This window comes from Ammodytes marinus (assembly GCF_949987685.1).
Source record: "Ammodytes marinus genome assembly, chromosome: 12".
Taxonomy (NCBI): domain Eukaryota; kingdom Metazoa; phylum Chordata; class Actinopteri; order Uranoscopiformes; family Ammodytidae; genus Ammodytes; species Ammodytes marinus.
This window is the reverse complement of record NC_137216.1, coordinates 27,859,339-27,866,838: the sequence shown is the minus strand read 5'-3', so window position 1 is coordinate 27,866,838 and position 7,500 is coordinate 27,859,339. Positions and strand designations below refer to the sequence as shown.

The 7,500-nt window shown below is 42.6% G+C and overlaps 1 protein-coding gene across 1 annotated transcript in view; it reads right to left on the bottom strand.

Annotated features, from left to right (window-relative positions):
- Positions 1-7,500, bottom strand: part of raph1a (Ras association (RalGDS/AF-6) and pleckstrin homology domains 1a) — a 76,998-nt gene that overhangs the window by 43,366 nt on the left and 26,132 nt on the right. Inside the window, exon 2 of the mRNA XM_080038664.1 lies at positions 6,258-6,323. The gene's annotated coding sequence lies outside the window, so the exon portion shown is untranslated. The remainder of the gene's footprint in view (positions 1-6,257; positions 6,324-7,500) is intronic.

Below are 7,500 nucleotides of genomic sequence, written 5' to 3'. Positions count from 1 at the left end.
AGAGAGAGAGACTGAGAGAGACAGATAGATAGAGGGAGAGAGAGAGAGAGAGAGAGAGAGAGAGAGAGAGGCAGAGGAAGTGAAGGACCAGTGAGGAGCCGCCTGATCATCCAACTACAATGACATCACTTCCCCCGGGAGCGAGGGGAGGGATTACATCATTTCCTGTCGGTTTTCCCTACTTCATATCGACAGCTGCCTCTGGCCCTCAGTACACACACACACACACACACACACACACACACACACACACACACACACACACACACACACACACACACACACACACAGACACACACACACACACACACACACACACACACACACACGGTCTATCTAGCTGCCTCTTGCTGTTAGTACAGGGAAGAGGGAGATTATAACTGAGTGGTGTTCTTAGCTTCCTCATTCTGCTCTAGATATACTGTAAGTGTTTTACTGTATACTTTATATTACTGTAACACACACACAGGTACGCAGGCACGCACACACACACACACACACACACACACACACACACACACACACACACACACACACACACACATCTATTTATGTTTTAGTCCTTCTCATCTGTATTTCTCTTAGCTTCTCTAACCTCGTTTTGGTCTGTCATTGCAAAAAATAATAAACTCACACAAACACACACACACACACACACACACACACACACACACACACACACACACACACACACACACACACACACACACGCGTTTGTACGGCTATCCTTGTGAGGACATTCATTGACATAATGCATTCCCTAGCCCCTAACCCTAACCCCAAGCATCAAAACTAAATGCCTAACCCCAAACCTTACACTAACCCTAACATAAGTCTAACATGAACCTTAAACCAAGTCTTAACCCTCAAACAGCTCCTTTGAAGAAGTGAGGACCAGATAAAATGTCCTCACTCTGATGGTCTGCACAAAGATTCCTGCACAAGTACACAGACACACACACAGACACACACACAGACACACACACACACACACACACACACACACACACACACACACACACACACACACACACACACACACACACACACACACACACACACACACACACACACACACACACACACACACACACACAGACACACACACACACACACACACACACACCCTCAAGGCTAGTTTTCCCCCTGTTTATAATTTCCTACATTTAATTAATTGACGAAACACAGCAGGAAGGTTTGGTACCGTCTGAAGCTCTTCTTGCCAAAGGTAAAGTCACTGTGTGAGTCACAGGCTAAAGCACATGCACATGCATTTGCACGTGCACTTTTATTACAAAAAGAGATACACATGAGAACGCATAGTATATGCATCCCTGTGTTTGTGTGTGTGTCTGTGTGTGTGTGTGTGTGTGTGTGTGTGTGTGTGTGTGTGTGTGTGTGTGTGTGTGTGTGTGTGTGTGTGTGTGTGTGTGTGTGTGTAAATTGGAGCCCCATGGCTGGACCTAGCAGATCCCAGGGGTCCTCAGCTGCTGATTTGTAAGGGGATACTGACTGTCACACACACACACACACACACACACACACACACACACACACACACACACACACACACACACACACACACACACACACACACACACACACACACACACACACACACACACACACACACACACACACACACACACACACACACAGCGGTGTGTTGTGGAGATTTAAGGGACAGAACAAATGAGTTCTATTTTTGCTCCAAAAGAAACAAACAAGAGGCCTCAGGAAGTAGCTTCTACTGTAGCTTAATGGATTTGCCATGGAGTAACGTATTATCAAAACTGGCCTCAATCTCATGGGCCCGATCCCACGAAACAATTTAAAATGCCAAAATATCTGTTAAAATCTGCTGATTTCGATGGAAAGAGAAAGCCACAAACAGAAGATTAACTGTCAGGAGAAAAAGTAAATCTAGTCTGAAAGCTTAAGATAGTCGTTAGTGGATCTGTGTTATTGACAAACTGTCTTAATGTTGCTGACGTTAAGGGAACAGATAGACGGAGAATATCCCAAAAAATACAGGAAGCAATTTATTTCTGGCGTGGCTGTGTCCTCTGATGCTTAAAGGCCTACTTATGAAGGTGTATTGAATTCTGAGATCCTATGTATAAATGTGCAAAAAAAATTTTAATTGGTTCATCCTAGCCTGAGAAAAGGCAGAAAGAGTGTTTTCATATTCCCACCGGTGAAGTAGGCCTTTAAGGAAAGGTAACATAGGGATCATATAATACCTCTAAGAAGCAGACATTTTCCACGACTGACTGTGTTACTAATGTTTCCATGCAAATTAAGTCATATCAAATGAAAAAATCGCCATGAATACAGTACAATTTGATTGAATTTCATGAACTTTCGTTGAATTAAAAAAAAATATATATAATAATTTGGTTCGGATCAAATGAAGATCTTGAGGGCGATCCACCCTAAAGTGGTTGAGATATTCATTATTTTTTTTAAAGATTATTTTCGGGCATTTTCAAGCTTTATTAGACAGTACAGAGTTGAAATGGGGAGAGAGAGAGAGAGAGAGAGAGAGAGAGAGAGAGGGGGGATGACCTGCAGTAAAGGTCTACGGGTCGGATTTGAACCTGCGACCACTGCAACGAAGGCCGGAGCCAATATGGTACGCACTCTATCCACTACGCCACCAGAGCGCCCCGAGATATTTCACTCTCAACCAACATTGCTCTCCCTGGCGCGGCTGTACCACTATGTGATGTAAAAACTCAGCTTCAAATAAATCACGATTAGACATTATTCTATATATATTTACCTTGATACATGTTTCCAAACCCCATGCATCGGCTCCTTGTAATAAACATTGAGCCACTCCCTCACACATGCCCACAACCACCACGCTGTGTGTGTGTGTGTGTGTGTGTGTGTGTGTGTGTGTGTGTGTGTGTGTGTGTATATAGTGTGTGTAGATTTACATATACACACGCGACTTTGATATGATCATCAGTAGTACTGTATAAGCAATGGAGTGTGTACAGCTGTGTGCAACTCACTCCAACTATGAATGATAACAGGGCAGAAGTAACACACACACACACACACACACACACACACACACACACACACACACACACACACACACACACACACACACACACACACACACACACACACACACACACACACACACACACACACACACACACACACACACACACACACACACACTTCTTGAGTTTCTGTATAAATGTTTTGATCTTCACAGAAAAACCGACATTCCCTACTAAGTGTTCAAACTAGTTCCAAACCTTGTCTCTCTCTTCATCCACACACACACACACACACACACACACACACACACACACACACACACACACACACACACACACACACACACACACACACACACACACACACACACACACACACACACACACACACACACACACACACACACACAAAAGGATGGATGGCGGAAATTTGGGCTCCATACAAGTTCAAGCACGGTCCACCAGACATGTCACTTTCACACACCGAATTCGGTTGATTAAAAAATAAGCAGAGGTTGATTTCTCTTGAATGTAAAAGGTCAACTGAGACCTTGGAAATAGCAGAAAGAAAATCACATTTTTGTCACTTGACATTTAGAAGTTCATGTTAGGGAAAAATGCTGGAGTGTAGGGCTGCAACCAACGGAATTTTCCAAGTCAACTGATTCACTAGTCTGGCCTCGAATAACACTCGACTGCTGTATTTTAATGCGTCAAGTGCTTGTGTGTTAGTGTGTGTGTGTGTGTGTGTGTGTGTGTACACTTTTCCTTATGTATAGATATTTTTTAGTTTTCATAGATGCTCTACATTATTACTGATGTTAAAGGTGCTCTGAGGAACTTTCAGTTTGAGCTAATTCTTGCGCCCCCTTTGGACAAAAGCAGTAGTGTTTTTACTACGCCAGCTGTTGTTCCTGGGTGTGTGTATACCCATGACAAAGGCATTAAGAAAGACAAATAAAAATAAAAATAAAAAATAGCATTTTTGCACTGATGGTCTCGTTTGCTGTTACAGGTCATTTATGATCATCAGAGGAAAAATTTGAGATTTTCAGAAATATTTGAAAAAAAATCCTTGTAGCACCTTTAAAATTTGGAAACTAAACGACACGTGCCTAATTGAACTGATAAGGGGGACATTTTGTTCAGTCATTTCGAAAATGTATCTATACGCTTTATTTTTTATGAAACTGTGCATCTCCGACTGATTCTTCTGTCTCTGTCTGTCTGTCTGTCTGTCTGTCTGTCTGTCTGTCTGTCTGTCTGTCTGGAATGCCTGTCTCATTGAACCAATGAAAAGCGCTGTTGGCAACCCTAACCATGAGCTTAGACTATTCAATCCTAACAGTAAGATGTTAGTTTAAGCCTAAAACCAACAGCTAACTCACAGTGAAGAAACCTTATTCTCAAGAATAACAAATTATTAAAATTCCAACGTAAAAAAAAAAACGGTATCAAGTCACTTTCCACTATTAACACCAAACTCCCCTTTGGGTTGTTACATAAAATGAAATGACTTCGGTCTTAAATACCCAGGAATTAGCTTGCACCGACCGCAGATTTATTATGGCACACTCAACATTCGACCGTGGGTAAACGCTGGAGTCTCTTGCCACACACACACACGCACATGAACAGACACACCCGCGTACGCACACACACACACACACACACACACACACACACACACACACACACACACACACACACACACACACACACACACACACACACACACACACACACACACACACACACACACACACACACACACACACACACACACACACACACACACACACACACACACACACACACACACACACACACACACACACACACACACACACACACTCTTGCCACAGAGACATTTCGTTTTCCACACGACTCAACAGGATGAAATACTACACAGAGAATACAGAAGTTCATAAGTGATTCATTGTCATACACTCACGACAAGAACATTTATTTTTGAAACCCTCTACATAGCTTTCTAACCAGCAGATCATTAGTTAAATACAGGCCAGGGTTTATTTGGTTTTACTGGTTTTCTATTTTCCAGAATGAAAATATTAGAAAAATGTCCTATGCTGTGCTTTGGGTATGCCTCAAACTATAAACACAAAGGGGTTAAGGAAATGTTAAGCAATATATCTCAACCAGATGTCATCGTAAACAATAATATAGGCAAACTTTTATATCTTCTTTTTGTTCTGCTTCTATATGCATTGTCTCCGGCATTCGTTGCAGTGGTCGCGGGTTCAAATCCGACCTGTGGACCTTTACTGCAGGTCACCCCCCCCCCCCCCTCTCTCTCTGTCTCCCCATTTCAACTCTGTACTATCTAATAAAGCTTGAAAATGCCAAAATATAATCTTTAAAAAAAAATAAAAAATAGACAGTCGTAGTATAGTAGCTTATAGTAGAAATCGTAACACCATAATACTACTGTATGTGCCATAATAACCTTCAGTCTTCTGCTTCCAGGCTTTTTTTTTAACAGATTTGGGATTGTAGCTTTAGGGATTTTGCTCCCATTCTGTCATAAGAGCATTAGTGAGGTCAACCACTGGATAGTAAATCTGGATTAACTCTAGTTATAGTCATAGTTCATCTCTAAAAGGTGTTGCATGGGGTTGACATCAGGACACGGGTGTGGAAAAACTACAGTGGACCAGTGTTATGTGTGTGTGTGTGTGTGTGTGTGTGTGTGTGTGTGTGTGTGTGTGTGTGTGTGTGTGTGTGTGTGTGTGTGTGTGTGTGTGTATGTGTGTGTGTGTGTGTCTGTCTGTGTGACATATTCCATGTCTACCAAGTCTGTTCTGGAAAATGCCAATACATTCTAAATGTTACACACTGCACCTTTAAGTGACGCAAATCCTTGGACCAAAACTTGGATAGACATTTTTATACATTAAAACAGGATTCCTTGAATTGGGCAGATATTGTAAATCGTCTATAATCGAACTGAAGTCACCCAAACCAATCCACTGTCAAGAAATTGAAAAAAAAGGTTCATGTACTTTTGGCCTTTTAGTAGTGAAACAGGAAAACCTTAACAGAACGTTATCAAACAATCAAGCAGAGACCAGCACACACACACACACACACACACACACACACACACACACACACACACACACACACACACACACACACACACACACACACACACACAGGACAACATAACTTTTTCCACATGTGATAGCCAGATATGAAGCGATAGTGGCTGTTTACCTTTGGTGTGGGGACACGGCTCAGTCCAGCTTCAACTCAGCGCAGAGTGGATGTATATTAATCGCCCTGGAGACAGACAGAGAGGAAAAAAGTTATTATTATACATACACACTATCATGTTGCGTTTTGGGCGGACGCTAGCTAACCCTTCCTGAAAACAACACTATATGAAAACAACACATGTGCGCTTCACACTTGACTTTGATGCTGCTAGCCTGAATATTTGATGAGAGTAAAGTACTGTAAAAACACTGTAAAAACGCCGCCATTTTTAGGAAATCGCATGTTAGCGCTTTTACCTCAAGTCAGATGAGGATTACAGTAAAAAGTTCCATCTGAGTGGATTCCAGCATTGAGGCCTGTGTTGTGTTTTGCTTAGCTTAGCACACATACTGTTAACAGGTGGAAACTGTTAGCCTAGCTACATCAAAGGTAGAAAAATTATATATAGAAATCTTACAACTTCAAACAAGCATATAGGCACACACACACACACACAGAAGCGTGCACACACTCACACACACAAGCGCACACACACAGACACACACACATGCCACAGACACACAGACACACAGACACACACACACACACACACACACACACACACACACACACACACACACACACACACACACACACACACACTAAGCAGCTGTCCACACACACCAGATGTATTGTCGGCAGGTGGCACTAGTGTGTGTTTCTATCCTGCTGAGCCGGCTGGATGTGTGTGACCTAAAAATAAGTGACAAGCAACACTACATTTTAATGCACTTCTGTATAGTCTCTCTCCCTCTCTCCTTCTCTCTCCCTCTCTCTCTCCCTCTCTCTCTCTCTCCCTCCTTCTCTCTCTCTCTCTCCCTCTCTCTCCGTCTTTCTCTCTCCCTCTCTCTTTCTCTCTATTTATCTCTCTCTCTCCCTCCCTACCCCTCTCTCTCTCTCTCTCCCTCCTTCTCTCTCTCTCTCTCTCTCTCTCTCTCCCCCTCTTTCACCCTCTCTCTCTCTCACCCTCTGCCCTCTCTCTCTCCCTCCCTTTCTCTCTCTCTCTCTCTCTCTGACCCACTGCTCTCCTTCAAAACCACTCCATCCTTTCCCTCTCACTCCATTCTGATATTCCCTTGTCCATTATCATTCAGAATGCAGCCCCAGAGTGGCCACAGAGCAAGAAATATTGAGGCCACATTTTACAACATTAAGCGCACACGATACAAATAATAGATACGATTTTTTTCTACATGTTATA